At 35.9% G+C, this 20,154-nt stretch overlaps 1 protein-coding gene across 1 annotated transcript in view; it reads right to left on the reverse strand.

The window, feature by feature from the left end:
• Positions 1 to 20,154, reverse strand: part of LOC310900530 (uncharacterized protein) — a gene marked incomplete at its 5' end in the record, with an annotated part of 545,595 nt that overhangs the window by 6,370 nt on the left and 519,071 nt on the right. The window contains 3 exons of the mRNA XM_083838654.1: positions 400 to 436; positions 2,080 to 2,933; positions 7,120 to 7,262. The remainder of the gene's footprint in view (positions 1 to 399; positions 437 to 2,079; positions 2,934 to 7,119; positions 7,263 to 20,154) is intronic.

A 20,154-nucleotide genomic window follows, 5' to 3' on the forward strand; every position in this document is an offset into this window, starting at 1 on the left:
GTTCTCAAATTCAGAAGTGGTATAGTCTTCACTGACAGAAAGGTATTACATACATGCATCTTTATACATAAGAACATGTATGGTCACAAATGTTAATGTGTATTTCTGAGAAATAAAGCAAAACAAAGTGAGACTTCTCAGATTTATCACAGGCAAACTAGAAGTAGATAACTCTTGTTATTGGTGGGAGAGGGGCTTAAAAATGCTCCCAAGACCTTTGTCTCACTTTAACAAGCACCAGTAAGATAGGAAGTTTCTACACCCAAGATAAGTTTGAACTTTATAAATCTGTTCTGAGAAATAATAGGGGCAAAGCAAGTTTAGAATTAGACCATCAAAACTGTAGCTCTAGGTTTATACTTTAAATGAGAAATGGCTGTAAAATTTTAATGCACCTACCTTTGAAGTTTGCTTTAGAAACAAACAGAATAATCCTCTGCAACAAATAACAAATGAATAAGTAAAAATAGAATTCATGACAGATGCAATACAGATAGTTTTACACAAACATCTTTTTATCTCCAAAAAACTTTTGTCAAAAACTTTCCAAATGCAACTTTCCAGAGCATCACAAAGTACTTCAGACCTCTGATAAACTCTACTTTACTGAGCTATAATAACAACAATAATGAATTTTTGGTACATATGTAACTCCCCATTAAGTGTGCTCTTCAGAATGCCTTTTATCTAGAGATATTAGTCGTTGGCACTACTCTCAACAAGAGCAAATATAATGGTGATTTGTGTTATTAGTATTTTTGAACCCAATTTAAAGCTTATTTGAACACAAACCACCAATTTTCTATATAACAATGACTTTGTTGTTAAAGGCTTTGGAAAGTTTCAAAACTTGACTTTAAGATGGAGGTTTAACTCATTAATGGCCCTTAGAGCCAGACAGTCTTCCAAAAACCAAGGTTGCCCATGGCCTCCTTCAGCCTTTTAAAATAAATAATCCATGGTATTTTCATAGAAGGTTAGGGATGCACAGACTAGATTCTCAGATCATCAGATAGTGTCAGTTACTAAAGGTTACTTCAAGCAGTAACCTCTTCAAGTACTCACACCAGCTGAGGACATGACCCACAACATCTAATACAAATCAACAAATCCATGAGAATATTAACTAGAAATAAAACCAACAGCTTGTGTTGTCAAGACAACTAACAGTTAAGACCCAGACTGTTCAGAGTGCCACGTATCCCTAGAAGTACTAACATGCAACGCATATTCAGAGTTAGTATTTTTTTATTTTTCCTCACAATGACCTTGAAACAGCAGCTCTTTCATTTTAGTAGTCCACCATCATATTGCAAGAAGAGAAATAACAATAAAAAAAAAAAAACAGCAAAACAGCAAGAAAGCAACAACAACAACAAAATATATATACCAAACTACCACCACCACAACAAAAACTTCATAGTCAAACTCTCAGACATAACCTCTGGCCACAAGAAAATCTTATTCTACTTATTCATGCTATTGGATTTAGACATTTCTTTCTTACCACTGAACATTTTAAAAAATAATAGTAGTTTCTCTTATATTGCCTCTAGATAAGTAAAGAAAAAATAAAAATTATCCACTTGCCACATCATTTATGCAGTGATGTGTACTATTCTTACCTACATTAGCGTGAACGTGAATTACTTCTGTTCCAGAATTGCAAACAGCTTTCACGAGAAAAAAATAAAGTCCAGCCTCTTAATTATATTTGAGACCTAGGGCCAGAGGTCACACAGCCAAGCACAGAGACACAGTTCTAGTACAAGCAGTCCCTAAGAGCTTTGGCTGCCAAAGGGAATCATCGAACATCCAGCATCACTATGGTAGTTCATCTACAATAATGTCTGGCCTCTGTTATGGAAGGTGCTGCTGCAAGGACCAATGCTACAGAAACATCATCCTGAAGCAGTGCACCATGGCCAGGTAGAGATGCATGATTTACTTCAGTCCCCATCTGGTCCCAGGATCAGATGATAGTGCCATGGCAGCCCAAGCAGGCAGCTCCAACAGGGAACCCGGAGTGGCAACAAGTAGAACTAACAAAGCTATAGTACCACGAGCAAGACCACTGACCTGTGGCATCTAAGCAAGCAGAGTAAGGAAGATCTGTAACCTGTTCCAGTCAATGGTGGCCAAAGAAACCTGTAAGTGATGAAGCAGGTCCAAGATCAATCTCGCAAGCCAGGTCAGCAGGCCTTAGTCAGGACTAACAAAACACATGCCTCTGGCAAGGACTGAGTTTAAATACTACTCCAGAGAAGAAGGAAGGGGAGGTGGTCCCTGAGGAGGCATCTCACAGCTCTCCCTGATTGACCTCATCACAGAGGCCTGATGCTGGTTACCTAGCTGTGCTGGATGGGTGCTGGGGGAGCAAAGGCAGCTCAATACTTGGGATGGGCAGGGACAGACATCACAAGGACTGCTGGTGCCCCCAGTGCCCTGATGGGTGTACCCAGCCACCTGGGAAACCTGCCTTGGTCTATGCTCAGCTATGCAGCTTAAGATTTCTGCGTGTACAGTGATGGCAATATCTTTCTGTTCCTTTTCCTTACATGAATGCTTGAAGAAGAGAAGATTCATAAGAGACTTTTAAAGATTTATTTACAATTAATAGAGATGGCTTCAATGCATTTAAACCTTGTCACATATCACTGGTGTTACAAATAATGAGAAACAGCTAAAGTGAGTAGAATAAGTTTTATAACACTTTAAGTAAATTAGCCTTAGAAGAACATATTGTATGCTCACAAGAAGAAGGAGGAGAGGTAGAAGAGTCTCCCAAAGAGTTCTTACGCTCAGAGTTCCTGGGGTTGAACAGCAGCACTCAAAAAAATTGTATTTTTCTATTTGTTTAACAGATTTTTCTTAAGTTTTCATTAACATCATACCTGAAATTTAAGCCGGAGTTTTTAATATCCAGTTAATGTCTGAAATTATAAGGAAAGAAAGAGGGAAGTGCAAAGTATTGTGAAAGAACTTCAGGCATTGTCCCAATGTCCTGAAACATACAATATAATAACATAATGTCCTGTCTAACATACAATGTATGAAAGCTATTAGTAAAAGTTTTTTTTTTTTTTTAGATAGCTGGAATAAAAAAGGCTCTACAGGAAGTGATTATTCCGTTCTTTTCTGCATATTTCTGGCATATGGATAAATAATTAAGAAAGCGTTTTCTTTATTCAATGTCAAGAAGTTAGGAACATCTCAGGACTTTTAAGAGATTTTTATATAAGAAAGCTTGTAAAAGTGCCAGACTGAAAAGTTTCTCTCCACAGGGAAGAAGCAAGAAATGACAAGCAAGTTTCTACCATTTCTGTCCAAACTTCTTCAAGTCTACTTGAAAACAAACCCAATAAGTGAAAAGACAGCTCAGCTGCTGTTAATCATTTGTTTTTTGACCTCTTTACAGAGGCTGCCAGCCAGGTTGCTCGTCATTTAATGTCATATCTTCTTCTATTAGCTGAATTTGAAATATCAACCTATTTTATCCTATATCTATAATAGGGAAGCAACAACTAATACTTATAGAATTTAGCCATTATATGAATCATCAACCCTGAGCTTTTTCATTATATACATTTGAAAACATGGCCATTTACAGTTCAGGTATATATCAACTTGCATAACAAAGTTACCACACACATTCCTCCTCTCTGTAAATACCATCACTGGAAGTCAAAGTAGTTATCCGTTTTGGCTGGATGCTTTCTGACCTCTGTCCCTTAAATTTGCATGCTGAAAATGTCATCTTAGCAAAGGCTCCAGAATTGTTGTGATGTAGCTGTACTACTGACAGCAACAGTACTTTTAAATAAAAAACTCACTACATGTCTTTTCCACAAGATTTGCTCTTGAAAGCTGTTTGCCATAAATAGTTAAATCTCTTCAGTATGTTGAAAAGGAAAGTCATTTAACTTAACAGTTCAGTCTTATCCCGTTGCCCAGTGTAGATAAAACCTTTCCATCTGTCTAATAGACACCGTTAGCCTAGAACTCTATAGTGGGTAATGTTAACATGACATGCTCCCTCTACTGACAGTACCACTGAAAAATATTGGTGCCATTCCCCTACAGAGGCCAGAACAATAGACTTTCCCCTTAGTGTTTGAGAAGGGCACACTAAGGGTAATTCACCTGCTGGACAAAGCAGCAGGTCCTTTCACATTCACATACCATTAAAAGTTTATTTTATTATTTTATTATTTTTTTTTTATTTTATTTTTTAACTGTTAAAATCAGTTGAAATTTGTAAAGAAGACTTGTGTATCTATCTTCTTTCTGTCAGACAACTGCAGACCAGTTAGAATGTTTGCAACACTTTTCATTAGAAAAGGAAACAGATTAAAAAAAAAAAAAAGAACAGATTATTTTTTTTATAAGCTAATTTAACAAGCACAATGCCAGATAGCATTGGAGAACTGATTTGCGACAGACATATATATATATATACACATATACATACATATATGTGTGTATATATACACACGTATATATATATACACACACACATATATATGTTGCTCAAAAACATCCTTGGAAATAGTTGTTTGCCCAAAAGGTTGCAAAATTAGAGAAATATTTCCTTTTTGCTACTGCTTAATATCAGTTTTTAGTTCTAAATCAAAGTGATAATATTGCAACCGTTTACAGAAGAATAGCATACATTCAGCATACATTCAGAAATGAGTCACCACTTGACAAAGACTCTTGGTAAAATAAACTATAGGATTCTGAAATTCAACTCCCTCTGTAAGAAGAAAAGGATGAAGTTAAAAAAAAAACAGTTGGGAAATGGGGTATTTTTGTTTTTCTTCAGAAAGCTGTTATATGTTGAATGTGCAAAACCAAATAAACCGAATAGTATTTGTTACTATATTGCATGTCTATCAGTGTCTCTCATTAAAAATTCCTTACATTGTAGGCTAGGATGAAATAAGTACAAAGACACACATACATACACCCGTCTCATTTCCCCCTGTCCCCCGGACAAATATCATATGATAAATGGTGATATTTTCCAGCCATTTATCCTAAATTAAGGGCTTGAATTTGAAGAGCTCTTTCTTTTCTAGATTAGCCATTTTCTTTTTGTTTATTCTACAGTGACAGTATCTATTATTAATACAAAGAAGAATATTATCAGTACCATTAAATCTAACTTCTCTCCTAGTAAGATAACTAAGGTCTCTAGTATGTTCCAGTCAAATCCAGAATTGACATGGTATGTTTTGTTTCCAAATGTCAACAGATGATAATGGCAACTTCATGACATTTCCCAAAGTTCATACAGACAGTTTAAAGTCTTACAGGAAATGTCCTTAAACTGTTAAGGCAACAGAACTAGCTGTGGTTTCATTTTTATTAAACCCATGTGGTGTCCCACTTGATTACTTTACTATATGTATTTCCACAAATAATAAAGTCCTATGGATTCCACTGCTCATAGGAAAATACTAGAGGCACATTCTCTGTGTATTACCTATCTCCTCTCTGAAATCTTTCTTCCTTATTTTGTTCTTTTCTTCATCCTTCCTTACTCTGCCCACATACGATTTCTGTCTCCTGCAAACCTATTCTTCTCTATATTTGTTAGTACACTTGTCCTCTTAGAATAGTATATAGAATTATTTGCTTTTTCTAGACACGTTTTGCCCCCTTCCCCAAATCATTGATTTCATCACAACCTACAATTGTCTATATCTTATTAAAAAAAAAAAAAAGTGTCTGAAAAAAAAAAAGTGTTTTGTTTATGGACAACAATATAATAACAAGGGTTTGTTTTAGATTTTATTTAAGCTTCATATTTGAACAATGCTCATTTGAGACTTGCTAGGTTGTTCATTCTTTACTGAAGGTGTTAGTTTGCTTTCTAATTTCCACAGAAATCTCATTAAACATCAGAATGCCTCAGAAAGTTTGCAACAGTAGGGACCTTAAAAAAAAATGGTGTTTGCAGGTCTTCCAAAGTTATATTTTCATATCAGGATATATGGAAGGCCCTTATGGTCTGGATTTCCCGATCCTATGTTACAGCATATGAATAATGTCTTTGGATCCACATGCATAGAGGCAGCCTGGAGCATGGCCCTCAGGGCTATCCAATCATTCATTTAACTGTCTGGAGCTGGAGATTATGAGAGATTTTATGAGAGAGATTATGAGATATGAGATTATGTTGATCAGTTTTGTCAGGCTGACATAGTAAAGAAATGGGGAATTTCCAACAGCTACTCTCTTAATTCCTTTCTAAACGAACAAACAAACACATAAATGTCAGCACATTCTCACAGGTATTTTGATTTCAGTGAATTAGTATTTTTTCCAGTACAAACGGTTTTCTGCTTCAAAAACATATTAAATCAACTAAACAATGAATAAAGTCTACAGACTCAATTCTGTTAGCAACACTTTTTTTTTTCTTTTTTTAAACACACATAATATGGTTGGACGCTCCCTTTTCAACTTCACTAGCATTCTGCTATGTTGAACTTTCAATATAGTAAAATATTCAAACCTCTGATGAAAAGACAAACTATCACACCCAGAAAACACATGGACCAAACAAATGCTTGTGCTCCATCATTGGTATATTTAAAAGGAATAGTCCCAGTGACATCTATAGTGGTATGTACATAAAGTTGACTTTCACAGGCATCTGTACATATGAGAAGGTTTGAGAATCTCAAACTATGTAGGCTCACTAAGTTTTCTTCACTTCATGTTTTAAAAAGTTATTTCCACATAGGATTGGTCAAAAAAGTGATCAGTAAAACATTTAAAGACAAAGTGAAAACTATTTTTTTTTTGAATTGCAGATATGATGATATTTTTCTGTTACTTTCAGTTTAGCCTTCCAAAATGGGTTATTTTTAATTTTTATTTTCTGTGCTTTAATGTGCTTTTTAAAACAAAGAAAAAAGGTGAAAGTGTTGAAAATAAAATGTAAACAACTTAAAATATAGACTTTTTTTTTTCACACTGCTTAATTTTCCACTGAAAATGAGGCAGTAGGCAAGAGTGCACCCAGTCTGAGCAGCCTGTAAGGGAATTGCGACATTTTTCCATGTTCAGTGATTACTCAGAGAAAAAAAGGGGATAGCAAATATTTACTTTATTCACTGTGTGCAGAGGAAGAATCAGCATTGTGCAGCATGACACAAAGGTTCCCATCAGCTCTTGCCCAAGCTTTTGAAAGGCAGGGTTCCCCACATTTCCTTGGACCTTCAAAGGATATGTCTCATATTGCAAGAAATCTGTAAATGAAATAACACTTTCATTGAAACAGCATTGAAACTAAAGTAATGATGAAAGTGTATTGAAAATTTGGATTGATAACAGGTATTGATAAATGTTAGAGATCTGACAGCTCATCAGAAATTTATTCAGACTATGTAAGCAACCCTGTTAAACCCAGCAGAAACAGTGTTGAAGCTTTCACTAATTTCCAAAACATCAGAGGAGATAAAGATTAAATTATTTCCCCTTCAGCTGGTGCCATTAAGTAGTAGATGACCCTTCTCTATTTGGTAAAAAAATCGAAATATACGAATAAACAAGCTAAAACTCAGCAGAGGTTTTCCAAACCCAACAAAATTTATCAATGTGATGATTGTTTCTTCCTCCTTTCATATAATGGGGAATACATACTATGCAATTTCTGAGAATGTTTACCTGGAGTTTCTACACATGAAAAAATGAGATAAAAGGACTTCATAGAGCACTTTTGAAATGAGCATAGTCTTTCCAATCAAAAAGAAAAATAGTCTTCTTATAGTGCCATTTAAACAGTGATTATATTCAATGGACTCAGACTAAAACAACTTTTCCAAAAAGTTTTATATTGTAATTGTATTATGCTGTTGATGATTTTTTGAATTCTTTATACACTGCTGAACTGAAATAATTGCCATGCGCATTTTAAATTTTGAATCAAACAGAGGACAAATTAACATAAAACTGGTGAGAGTTAACACTTGATAATTTTTTTGGCTTATTATAAATCGTTTTGCCACCATCTATCACTCCATTGGTTAGTCAATCCTTTCAGAGAAAATTAAAATTATTAATATTGAAAATCAATCTTACCAATCATAGATTTAGTGGGTTTTTTTGTTTGTTTGTTTTCTTAACAACATCAACACAAGAAAAACAAAACATTGCAAACTTACAGTGTGGCAGCTACTTTGCCTTCACTAATTTACTTCTCACTGAGCTTGTACAATGTTTGTGCAACAGTGATATAACAAAGGGTTAAAGGAGAAGAGATCAGGCCTGAAATATTGAATCAATCAAGTCAGATAGATTCAGGTTCAAATTTTACCAAATGTGCATCAGGTGATCAGGTGCTGGTTCCCTGCTGGATCATCTGGAATGAAGATCACGAAATTCAAGTGCAGTTTTTACACCACTTCTGCTGTGAGAAAACTCCACATCTTTTTGTGAGAAAATGATTTTATCTTATCAAACCTTGTCTCCAAAACACAAATAATATTGTTTACCTTTTCATTCTTTGTTTTTTCTTGACTATTTACAAAGTATTCTCCTTGGGATAAAGACTAACATTCTTTACAGGTTTACATTCTTATAATAGAATCATAGGGTTGCATTTTAATCCTTGATGTAAGAATATAGACATCTTTCAAGAGACTACATGATCCTTATATTATTTGAAATCAGAAATTTTTCTAAGCCTGTGTTAATTTTTTTCTTCTGTAAGAGGAGGGGATTGGTGTCAGAAACTGGCTTTGAAATGTGTTGACTTAAGAACCATTTTTTTTTTCTCATGAAAGTATGAGAGGAAGGTAAAAAAACAGTCTCAAAGGGTAAACAGAAAACTGTTCATGCATACCCTTCAGTATTCTGTTGCCAAAATATGCATGGTATTAAATATGTCATTTGCACTACAAAAGTAATTTAATGATGAAGAAAGAAAGCAATGAGCAGAGGAAATCTGTACAGGAATCATTTGAAGCAATAGGAAAAAGAAATAGTTAAAGTAAGCAACCTTAAAGATATGTATAGTAAGCAGTCAGATTCCTTGAATGTGAACACATGTTCTTAGTTAGGGATGTCTATCTCTAGTTAAAGAATAAACAAAAGTCCAATATAATAAAAAGATTTAAATAATAGCTTATATATTATGAAGCAGACAAACTCAATAGCGTAACAGTAACTCTTCCCCCCAAAAAATATCATGAAAATGATTTAGAAAATTATGCTCAAATTTAAAGATCTATTTACTTTCCATAGACAAAAATACAGGCTATGCTCATACAATTATAGTTTTTAGAGAGAAATAGGCTTGACTTCAAGACTTTAAATGTCCCATTGCTATTGTTCATATCTAACATGCCTCAAGAACCATAAAAATTGTCTTACTTGAGACATTCTTATTTTTATGGCAGTATTAGATTAGACTGAAACAGTTAAAGAAAATCACATGTATAAGAATTTCATTAATCTTCCAAAATAAAATTATTAGTGTAGTACATTTGCTGCCTTGTTCAATTTTAAAGGTCAGTAAAACTTTTCAATTTCACTTTGTGGAATAACTCAGCATATCAAAATATGTTTTTATTGCTATTTAAGATAGAAAATAATGATTCTACTTTAATAGTGCAGGTGAAAAGTAAACTCCACAGACTTGTACTTTAGGGCTTTAAAATTTCCGTTCCTAGTATGGGCTATCTGCCTTACAGAGGTGATATAGTTTCAGAAAGTAAAATGGCAGTTCCATCTTTGTATACTGGTCAAATTTATATTTAGTGGATTTTATTTATAAAGTAGTCAATGACAGAGACGTTAAAAATGTCCCCATTTCCCAGGCTTTTTCATTCGCAGCTGTATTAGTGCCTTAGTGGTGATCATACAAGTGGATCAGAGGTGGTGCTTTGAACAAGAGACCTTCATAAACCAGCACTGATGCTGATGGTCATGCTGTGCATTGGGAACACTAGACTGAAGATAAGTGGAGTCCTGCTGACAAGTTGCTAGCTAACCAGCCATTAGACATTGCAATACTTTAGGCTCTAGACAGATAACCTCTTCATAACTGTGCTAAAACAAAACAAAACAAAAAACACCTTTCAATTTCTTATCACTGGTCTCTTCCCCACAGTTACTCTCCTTCTCTGAATTTGTGCGAGCACTATTAGTTTCACAACCTGCAAATTGACTAGCATAAATATATAACATATTCATCTTCATCCAGCCACAGAACAGCAAAGTAATTGGATCCAAAAGCAAAAAATGGCAGAGGTGTCTTTGGGAAAAGGAAGATATTGTGAAGACTGGAGAATGGTGAAAGATGTCTTGCTTGGAATTAAAATGCTTGTTACATTGCCTATTATAGTATTCTCCAGTCAAGTAAATTATAAAAACTCAGTTTTAATATTTTTACATAACTCAGTAAATAAGTCTATTTTGTCTTATAATAAAATACATGATTATTAGAAATTAAACACAATAAACTTTCTATATAAAATTCTGTTCTCTGATACTTTAATAAATATTACAAGGCTCTTATACCTGCCATCACAGGCTCCAAAAGTGGAAGAAAATGTAACTGACCTAGATGGAGAAAGGAGAGACTAGGACACAAGGCATCTCTTATGGTCCATATGTAATCAACAGAAAAAAAAGACAGAAGATGGTAAACCTATACAAGGGCTCTGAATTAGCCTCTTTATGAGCTTATCTGACTGGACATAGAAAAATAAGTCTCATCATAAAGCGACCACAGGTTTTGCACACTCTTTTCCTTTACCTAAAATCATAACTGAAGATCAGACTACATTTGATGTAGGAAAAGGACACTCAAAGAGAAACAAAACAAGTGAAATTAGCCTGGGAAGCTCGGCAGGCAAACAGACACTTTACACTTTCAAACAATTATTCAAAAAGTAATGAGAACAATTTTCCAAGTCTTTATTCTTGAAAACTGAAATATATTAATAAAGTTAAACTTGAGCAAAATAAAATTAAAGAAAGACCAATGGTGTTCTATGTTTGGAGAACCTTTCTGAAAGACAAAACAATTCTCTGCTGAAGGTTTAGTCAAATGTTTATTAATTTACTCTGCAAAAGCCTCCAACTAGAGCTAGCTTCACACAGATGAACTCCCTCGCTGTCACATTTTTCACTTTTTATTCCTTACAATAATGATATCTTAATATTGTGATCTGTTTTTCTAATGTAGCTTTTTTTTCTTTTTCTTTTCTCTAATAACACATCTGGCTAATGGATTCTTCAAGAAAAATATGTATTAAATGTCAACAAGAGATAAAAATGGAAATATTTAGTGGCAGTCTGACCATACCAGAGTCCTGATGCACATCTGTTAATATATCACTCTGGATATGAAATGCCATTATTTTTAGGAAATTGGGTTTCATGTATATGTTCAAGTGAAAATACATCTCTAGCTGCTTGGTTCTTGTCTTGAACAACATTTAATTTGTCCCATTGCAAGTGTGAAATGTGAACCTGAAGCAAACTGAGTTAAATATTTTTACTGCCATGTATGGCGTTTGCAGTAACATCTTTGTCCTTGTATGCTAGTTGTGTGCACATTGTTTTGGTCTCAGGGGCAGAGAAAAAACAGAAGCTGACAGGTTGGCTCAGTAGTAAATAGGAACTTCTCAGAACTGTGACCCCTGTCCATGGGAGAAGAATTTATCCACACACACACATTGATCCATATAGATTATGTATTTCTGCTCATGTGTGAATAATTTTTACTTGTTATTAGTGGGTGGCCTGACGTGGAAAAACAACAACAACAACAACCAAAGGAGGATAAACTTTATTTGGAATAAAAAGTAATTAATTAATTAATTAGCATTTGCCTCCAAGTATTCCACTCTAAATAATTTATAAACCACCCAGATGTCTTTTTATTTATTTACCTGTGTAGTTACTTTCATAATGTGCTAAATTTTATTTCTTAAGAGGCCACTGAGTAGTAAGAAAAACTGAGCTATGTTGGACATCAGCACTAAGGAGCTTTGTTGCAGTAGCATGAAGGCTATCAAAACTGGAGTAAAATATACATGCTACAAGCTAGCCTCATGCTTCAGTCACTAAAAATATAGCATGAGTAGAGTTAGACATCAGCTTATCATTATTTCAGCAAAACTATGAGAAAAAATATAATACCTGCATCTGACTGATAACATGTATGTGAAGATCATCCTTACAAGGAAAAGACAAAAGAAATTTGGGTTTCTCCAGAAGACATCAGCACCCATATGATTAGCAGCCTTGTAAACATTTTGTTATGAACTGTCAGTATAAGCTTTGTTTTGAAAATTTTTATAGATTGATTCAAGCATCTTTATATGTTATATCATCACATACTGCTGTAATTCCTGCATAACAAGGCAACAAAACTTTACAAGAACAGAACTCTGCTGTCATGTAGCAATCATACTTTCCAATGAAGAAATGTAGTGGACTGAATTGTTAGATTTAATTTTTAGGATTATTTAAATCAGAGGTCAAGATTAAATTGGCATCTTTTCTAATTTCTGAATGCTTTATTTTGTTTTAGATGTGATCTGTAATGTTGTGTTCTAAAATACACCCCAATATCAACACCAATGTCTTTGGAAATAATGGATTTGTCCATGTCTTTCCATGTTTACCTGCCAGAGGACCAAGTTGTAGCCAAACAGCCTGGCAGTATGGTGTGCCAGTCCCAGACACAGGCAATTAGCTTTGCACTGAATTTGTAAGTCCTTACAACAGAGGCCTTCCAGGTCCGCTCCTTCTAAAACTTTACTGACCTGCCTGCAGCTTTGTTTTACTTGGTTTAGCTATAGCAGTACTTTCTCTAATTGACCAGGTGTCTATGGCTAATCTGTTTTACTTTTGTTTCCCTTGGTACCACCATAGTTCTATACAGATAGATAATTATTTATGTAGAATGAAATACTTATGACTATAACACAATGATTTAGTGCAGAGAAATACTGACTTGCTATGATATCATCAGTCTTGAGAAGTGGAGACGCAGGGTGCGGTGTAGAGTAGCACAGGCAGAGACTGATACCAGGCAGGGCACAGGTTTGGCACCAGACATCCCATGAGTACACCCTGCTAACTAACAGTCTGTTAAAAAATGTAGACCTGGAGCTGGACAAAGCTAGTTTTAAGAACAACGAAGACAACAAAGAAATAGCACCTAGTATATGTAAAAAGCAGCACAGATAACAAATATGCATGTGGAATGAAGGTCCATATCAAGAAAGAATGAGCAACAGTGTTAAAGTTTACTTACAAACATAAAAAAAAAAAAACCACCTCCTATGTTGACTTAGATGGATGCAGAAGAAACCATTGATACGAATATTTTACTCATCCTGGAAAAGGATTCCAGTTGCTGACAACTCCTGGTAACATCCTCCACCACCAGAATGAAACTGCTGACCCTAGCACCCAAAGGAGCATGGGAAGAGTGACCAAAACATGAGAAAAAGGGGTGGAAAAGAAGGGGTGTGCATATAACAATTTTAACTGCATTATTAGACTTTCTTTTTCTGTAGTAATTACATCTGGAAAATTAATTATTAGACTTTTAATATTGTAACTATACAAAAAATAATTATTGTCTCTAATTCTATATATTAAGCGTGATTCCTCTTTGTCCATAAACAAGACTGAGTGTAACAAAGTCCAGAGTATTTGTTGGGTTATGACACAAATTATACTGGTGTCTCTGAAGAGGTGAACTAGGATTTTATGATTTCAGTTAAGCATCTTTTATTAACACTGGTCAAGTCTGTGGTCCTACTATCCAATGACTGCGGTAGTGGAATGCAATGCTTTGATAAAAGCAGTCAGATGGGGAAAATATTACTCATGTTCTTTTTAAAATATATTATTGTTATTATTATTATTTTAATTTAACGTTCTCTTGTTTGTGACAATGTTTCTACTGGAGCATTTCTAAATCATTTTATTTCATGTTTCTGCAGTCAGAACTGCAGTGTGGTAAATCCTAGAACCTTACTGCTTAAAATTAAAGGTGCAAATCCTTTGGCTGGGCTGAGCTAACGCCAGAGCAAAATGTTTTAATGTTCTGATTTCACAGACAGCAGAAGACAGGTATTCTGTGATTCATGGAGCAGCTCTGGCACTTACATATCTTTTGCTTCTGGGGAACAGGGGCAAGCAGTTTTTCTTAAGAAGACGGCAGTCTGATGGTGTCTGCCCAGCCTGTTTCTTCTGCCTGCAGTGCTGTGAAGTTACTGCTCCTGTACCCCTGCATGTGACTACTGGAGTGTTTGTGTAGCTGCCATCCACACCTGCTCCACCTCTTGGGAGGCTGTGGCTGCACAACTGTGTTAGTAATCACAGTATGGCTGTGATCAGTATTAGAGCCAAATTTGCTGTCACCCAAGCAGATGAGTTATTACAACTCCCAGTCCTGCAGATTCTCAAGAGACTCCCAGTGGTTTATGACAGACATCTGCCTGCAAGCTCCTGTCAGGAGGTGCCTTATAAATAAATGGGTTGTTAAAGGCAAATGGTGCCCGAAGAAGAAGAGAAATGGGTTAGGATGATTTCAAAGACTTGGAATTACCTTAGAGAGCTGCCAAAGACTCTGATTTTAGAGAACTGTAAGTAGGTTGGTTTTTGGCTTCAAGGAACTAAAATATTGGAGAGGGGTATCTTTTCTGCTCAGCTGACTAGAGGCAATCAATTCCAGAAAGTGAGGTATTTAAAGGTAATCTTCGAAAGGGAAAGAAATAGCTACTAAAGATCCTGAAAACAGATTATGCAGTATATAGTACAACCACAGTTACTTTAATATAACATAAAATTATATATAATGTGTCTAAAGGAGGGCTACAAAGACGGTGAAGGGTCTAGAGGGCAAGACACACGAGGAGTGGCTGAGGTCCCTTGGTTTGTTCAGCCCAGAGCAGAGCAGGCTGAGCAGAGGCCTCACGGCGGCCTGCAGCTCCCTCACGAGGGGAGCGGAGGGGCAGGCGCTGAGCTCTGCTCTCTGGGGACAGCGACAGGACCCGAGGGAACGGCATGGAGCTGGGACAGGGGAGGGTCAGGCTGGGTCTTAGAAAAAGGTTCTTCACTGAGTAGGTGGCTGGGCACTGGAACAGGCTCCCCAGGGTCACAGCACCAGCCTGCCAGAGTTCAAGAAGCATTTGGACAATACTTCCAGCCATATGGTCTGATTTTTGGGTGGTCATGTGTGGACTCAGTTATCCTTGAGGGTCCCTACCAGGTTACCCTCAGGATATTTTATGATTCCATGACTTATGAAAAGAGAAAAATAAAAGAATTCTAGGAAATTTTCTTATCAGTCTAACCAATATTATTAAAAATTTCATTTGCTTAAAAAAATACTGAAGATGGTTACATGTATAGATTGTAACAGTTGTTTTCACTGAACTTCAGCCAAAATGCCCAAATACTCAGGTTTCAAATGATCTCAAAGTTCACATTTAATATTGGTATACACTTCAGAAATTTTGTCTCTTTCAGACTCAGTTCGAATTTTTTTTTTATTTTTTTATTTTTTTAATAAATAATACATATACCAACCCTGGAAGGAAATTAAACTATGGTCAAGTTATTTTGTCAAAAGTAAAAGTAGAAAGTTAAATTCCTTGAGAATCTCCAGTTCCTCCCAAGCTTGTGATATAGGGAAGAAGAGAATTTGGAACAGTGGTTAGGTTTTAAATGGCAACGTAGCAAATCTTTAACAAATGTTATGTTAGGAATATGGTGACTTCAGCTTCAGGAAAGCTAGACTGTGCTCCGAATTTCATCAACAATTCCATTTAGAATATGAAATGGGGTAATACAAACCTCACACGATGTAATGCAAGAAAGACTCTTAGACAAAAGAACTATATGAAATTACTGATTTGAAGCTTCTTCTATTATACAAAACAGTATGTTTTCATATAACTGTCCCTAACACTGAAATTTACAGAAAAACATCCAGGCTTGTAAGACTTGAAAATATGCTGAATCCACTGTTTCTCTTTGTAGATATTCCAAAATTTAATTGCCATCACTGTGAAAAGTGCACACATTACTTCTGATTTTGCCTGTCTTGACTATCAGAACTGTTGGTTCCTGTAGTGCTTTTCTTTTCTAAGCAAACACTGATGCATGCCAGCATAGAAACAGTATCAATGAATGAATGAATGAACGAATGAATGAATGAGCGAGTATATCCTAAGGGAAAGATGATTATTATTCATCAGTACTTAGAGTGGTTGACTAATATTTCATGGTATCACTCAGACTACAGGAATAAGGAAAGAGTCAGTGATGCTAACAAGATCTATATTAGAAATGCTGGTCAAAAATCCAGGAAAACTATTATTATTATTATTAACATATAATTTGTCTCATGCCACTTATTGCTACTCAGAGAGATGAATCTTTTCTTTCTTTTTATAGCCACAGTCAGGTAAGAATATGGCTGTCACATGTTTACCGGCAGAAGATATTAAAGAAAAAAAAGCAAAATAAATAATATTCTACAAAATAACAACGTCTTCACAGCAGATTTCTACATGGTACTGTTACTCAGACAAAATAAAATGACACAAACTTAGTATGAATGTTGCATACCTTTCACCCAATGAATTTACCAGCATTCTATTTTTTTTTTTTTTTTGGTAGCTCTAAACACCAACCTTTCTTCAAAGGTGCAAAGGTGGTGTTTTCTTTTTAATGGAAAAATTGATATCAATTTTCTTAAATTAACTCATGCAAAATTATTTAAAAAACACAATGATAAACATTTTTTATATATATATATAATAACAAACTGTTTGTTTTGTTGCAAATACTTAAAAGAAACTAGAACTAGAAAATGGGTCATTTTGGTGCTTCTCTTAGAAGGTGTCCTCATTTAGAAAACCAGAAACCCTTAGCTTTTAGTATTGGGATGAAACTGAAGAAGATGCAGAGAGAGAACAGAACACCATATGAGTCTTAGAATTAAATATTTTTAAACTTAAGCGCACTTGCATAATATGCATGTATTTCCCAAAATGTCATGTCAAGAAAAACAGTTATGTCAAGATAAGTTGATTGGATTTGTTATTTTAAAAAAATGTGTCCATTTATCTATAGTTTTAGCTATTGTATGTTGTGAAACCAAGTTTTCTTAAATACCTGTTTACTGCACTCAAACATCTTGTTTGTTACCTTCCTCTAAATAGCAAAATGCAATGAGTTAACCGGACTGTTTTTGTCCCTTAAAAGTATCTGAATGTCCCTTAAAAGTACCAGTTAAAAAGTTAAGTATTTAATTTTGTCATGTCACAGCAATCCTTGATGGACTTGCATTTTGCCTATCTCAAACTCTGTAGTCCAGGTCACTTTATTTATTTGTGCTGACGCTAATATACCAGATTCACTTTTTGTGAGGCTGGCTTCAAGGAGCACTCCTGCACAGCTCTGCTGCATCATGGGAAATGAGATCTAGAAAGAGGATCTTATCCCTATGGGCTGAAAGAAAAATCTTAATAAGAAGGGGTGAAAAGAAATAAATTCACTTGCATAGACGCATAGAGAATACAATTTCTCACTGCCTAAAGAGAAAACTTCTGTTCCCAGACATTCATGGGAGTGGGGGCCCCTTTAATTTTTAGAAGAAGTGTTCTGTGAAAAGTGACATTTCAGGTGTATACACACACCTCGTTCAAGTAAAAGCCAGCACATTTTATTTTGTCCTGTTTTCCAAAAAGATGTTAAAATTATTTCTAGTTTGTAATTTATTTTTGCTATGATTTCTATAAGAAATTACACCTATATGAGTTTTAAGGGAAAGCTAACACTGGGGATTCAAGTAAGATTTTCTTCTATATTTAAAATTTGAATTAGTACTTGCATTTAATATATTTGTGTATTAGTCTAGTTCTATCAAATATATCAGCAGATGACTTGGAACACAGTCATCCAAGCTTTGCTGGAGTTAGTGTCTCATAGAAGCAAAATTTGGGGCCACATTTTAGCCACTCAATTCCAAAGGAAGCTCTAGTTAAAAAAAAAATGTTTTATGACTCCTCTACTTAATTATTTGAATTGATTTACTAAAGCTTTGATTTCAAGAGCACAATCAAAACACAGTAGGCAATGGCGTACAACTTATTCAAAATCAAATCACATCTTTTTGTTCTTGATTAATAGTAGAAATATATAAATGAACAATTTATTCCAAGCCTTGCAACTGAGCAATTCTTCTGCCAAAAAGAAAGAAAAGAAAGTGTAAAGAGACTTTCTTTCCTTTATTTATTTATTTTTTTCCCTGAGGTCTATTCACTCACTAAAGTTTTTGTTGGTGGTTTTTGCCTTTTTTTTTTTTTTTTTAAGTTTGGTTTGGTTTTCTGTATTTTATTTTGTTGTGATTTTGGTAAAAACATGCAATATGTTAGATTAGGAATTAAGAAGCAGGTATTAACCTAAGGGAATTTGTAGGAAGAAAATTTCCTGACAATCAAAATCCAACAAGTCTTTTTTTTTCTGCTCTATGCATGAAAGACAGAATAGGAGGAACAGAAGGAAATTACTTTCATCTTGTCCATTCTGTTAAGAACATCAAAACATATGAGGTTTTATGTCTAGAATTACTTGAAAAGAGTTTGCATTAGGATAAGTTTTCTCAGGTTATGAGATGTATTAGTTCATCCTAAAGAAAACATTAAAACTCAGAAACTTATTCACAGACTTCTTCTTCTATTAGTGTTCTTCCCTCCTCTACTCTCATCTTCCGTGTTATTCTGCTATATTTACACTTGAAACTCCAGGCAATGTGACAGTTTCTGAAGCAGCTGTAGTTGGTTGCATAATTCACAACCACAAGAACTACCTGAGGTCAGAAGTTGCTTTGATCTTCTTGATTCCAAGGAAGCATCATGTCACCTGAGCAGAGGAAAAAGTGGCAACTACAGTACAGAAGACTCACAGGGGGACTGTTCAGTTTTGAGTACCAGGGCTTTTAATGAACTACTTGTGACATTTTCATATATGGATTTCAAGAAGAATTTCATTTTGTGAATGTTAAAAATATCCCTGAATCTATAACTGAGCTTCTTTGATATCATATGTGGGTTTCAGGGAAAAAAAAAAACAGTGTTCCCTGGGGATTGGAGAGGGAGGAAAGGAGGTGGGATCAAACCCACAAATAGTGATTTGGGGAGAATTTTGAATCCCTGGAAATCTGTTAAGTACAAGGATTCTTGCTGATTTTGCTCCATCTCTCTACCATTATTACACAGGCATCTGCAGAAGCCAGAATAATCCTGATAACTTGGTGGTAGTTCACAGATTCACAGATTTCTCTAGGTTGGAAGAGACCTCAAGATCATCGAGTCCAACCTCCGACCTAACACTAAGTACTCCACTAAACCATATCACTAAGGGCTACATGTAAACGTCTTTTAAAGACCTCCAGGGATGGTGACTCCACCACCTCCCTGGGCAGCCCGTTCCAATGCTTAATAACCCTTTCGGTAAAGAAGTACTTCCTAACATCCAACCTAAAACTCCCCTGTCGCAACTTTAGCCCATTCCCCCTCGTCCTGTCACTAGGCACGTGGGAGAATAGACCAACCCCCACCTCTCTACAGCCTCCTTTAAGGTAACTGTAGAGAGCGATGAGGTCGCCCCTGAGCCTCCTCTTCTCCAGGCTGAACAAGCCCAGCTCCCTCAGCCGCTCCTCGTAAGACTTGTTCTCCAGACCCCTCACAAGCTTGGTCGCCCTTCTCTGGACTCGCTCGAGCACGTCCATGTCCTTCCTGTAGCGAGGGGCCCAAAACTGAACACAGTACTCGAGGTGCGGCCTCACCAGAGCCGAGTACAGGGGCACAATCACTTCCCTCGACCTGCTGGCCACACTGCTTCTTATACAGGCCAGGATGCCGTTGGCCTTCTTGGCCACCTGAGCACACTGCTGGCTCATATTCAGCCGACTATCCACCAATACTCCCAGGTCCTTCTCGGCCAGGCAGCTTTCCAGCCACTCATCTCCCAGCCTGTAGCTCTGCTTGGGGTTGTTGCAGCCCAGGTGCAGGACCCGGCACTTGGCCTTGTTGAACTTCATGCAGTTGACCTCAGCCCATCGCTCCAGCCTATCCAGATCCTCCTGCAGAGCCTTCC

The sequence above is a fragment of the Anser anser genome (assembly GCF_964211835.1).
Source record: "Anser anser genome assembly, chromosome: 5".
Classification (NCBI taxonomy): Eukaryota; Metazoa; Chordata; class Aves; order Anseriformes; family Anatidae; genus Anser; species Anser anser.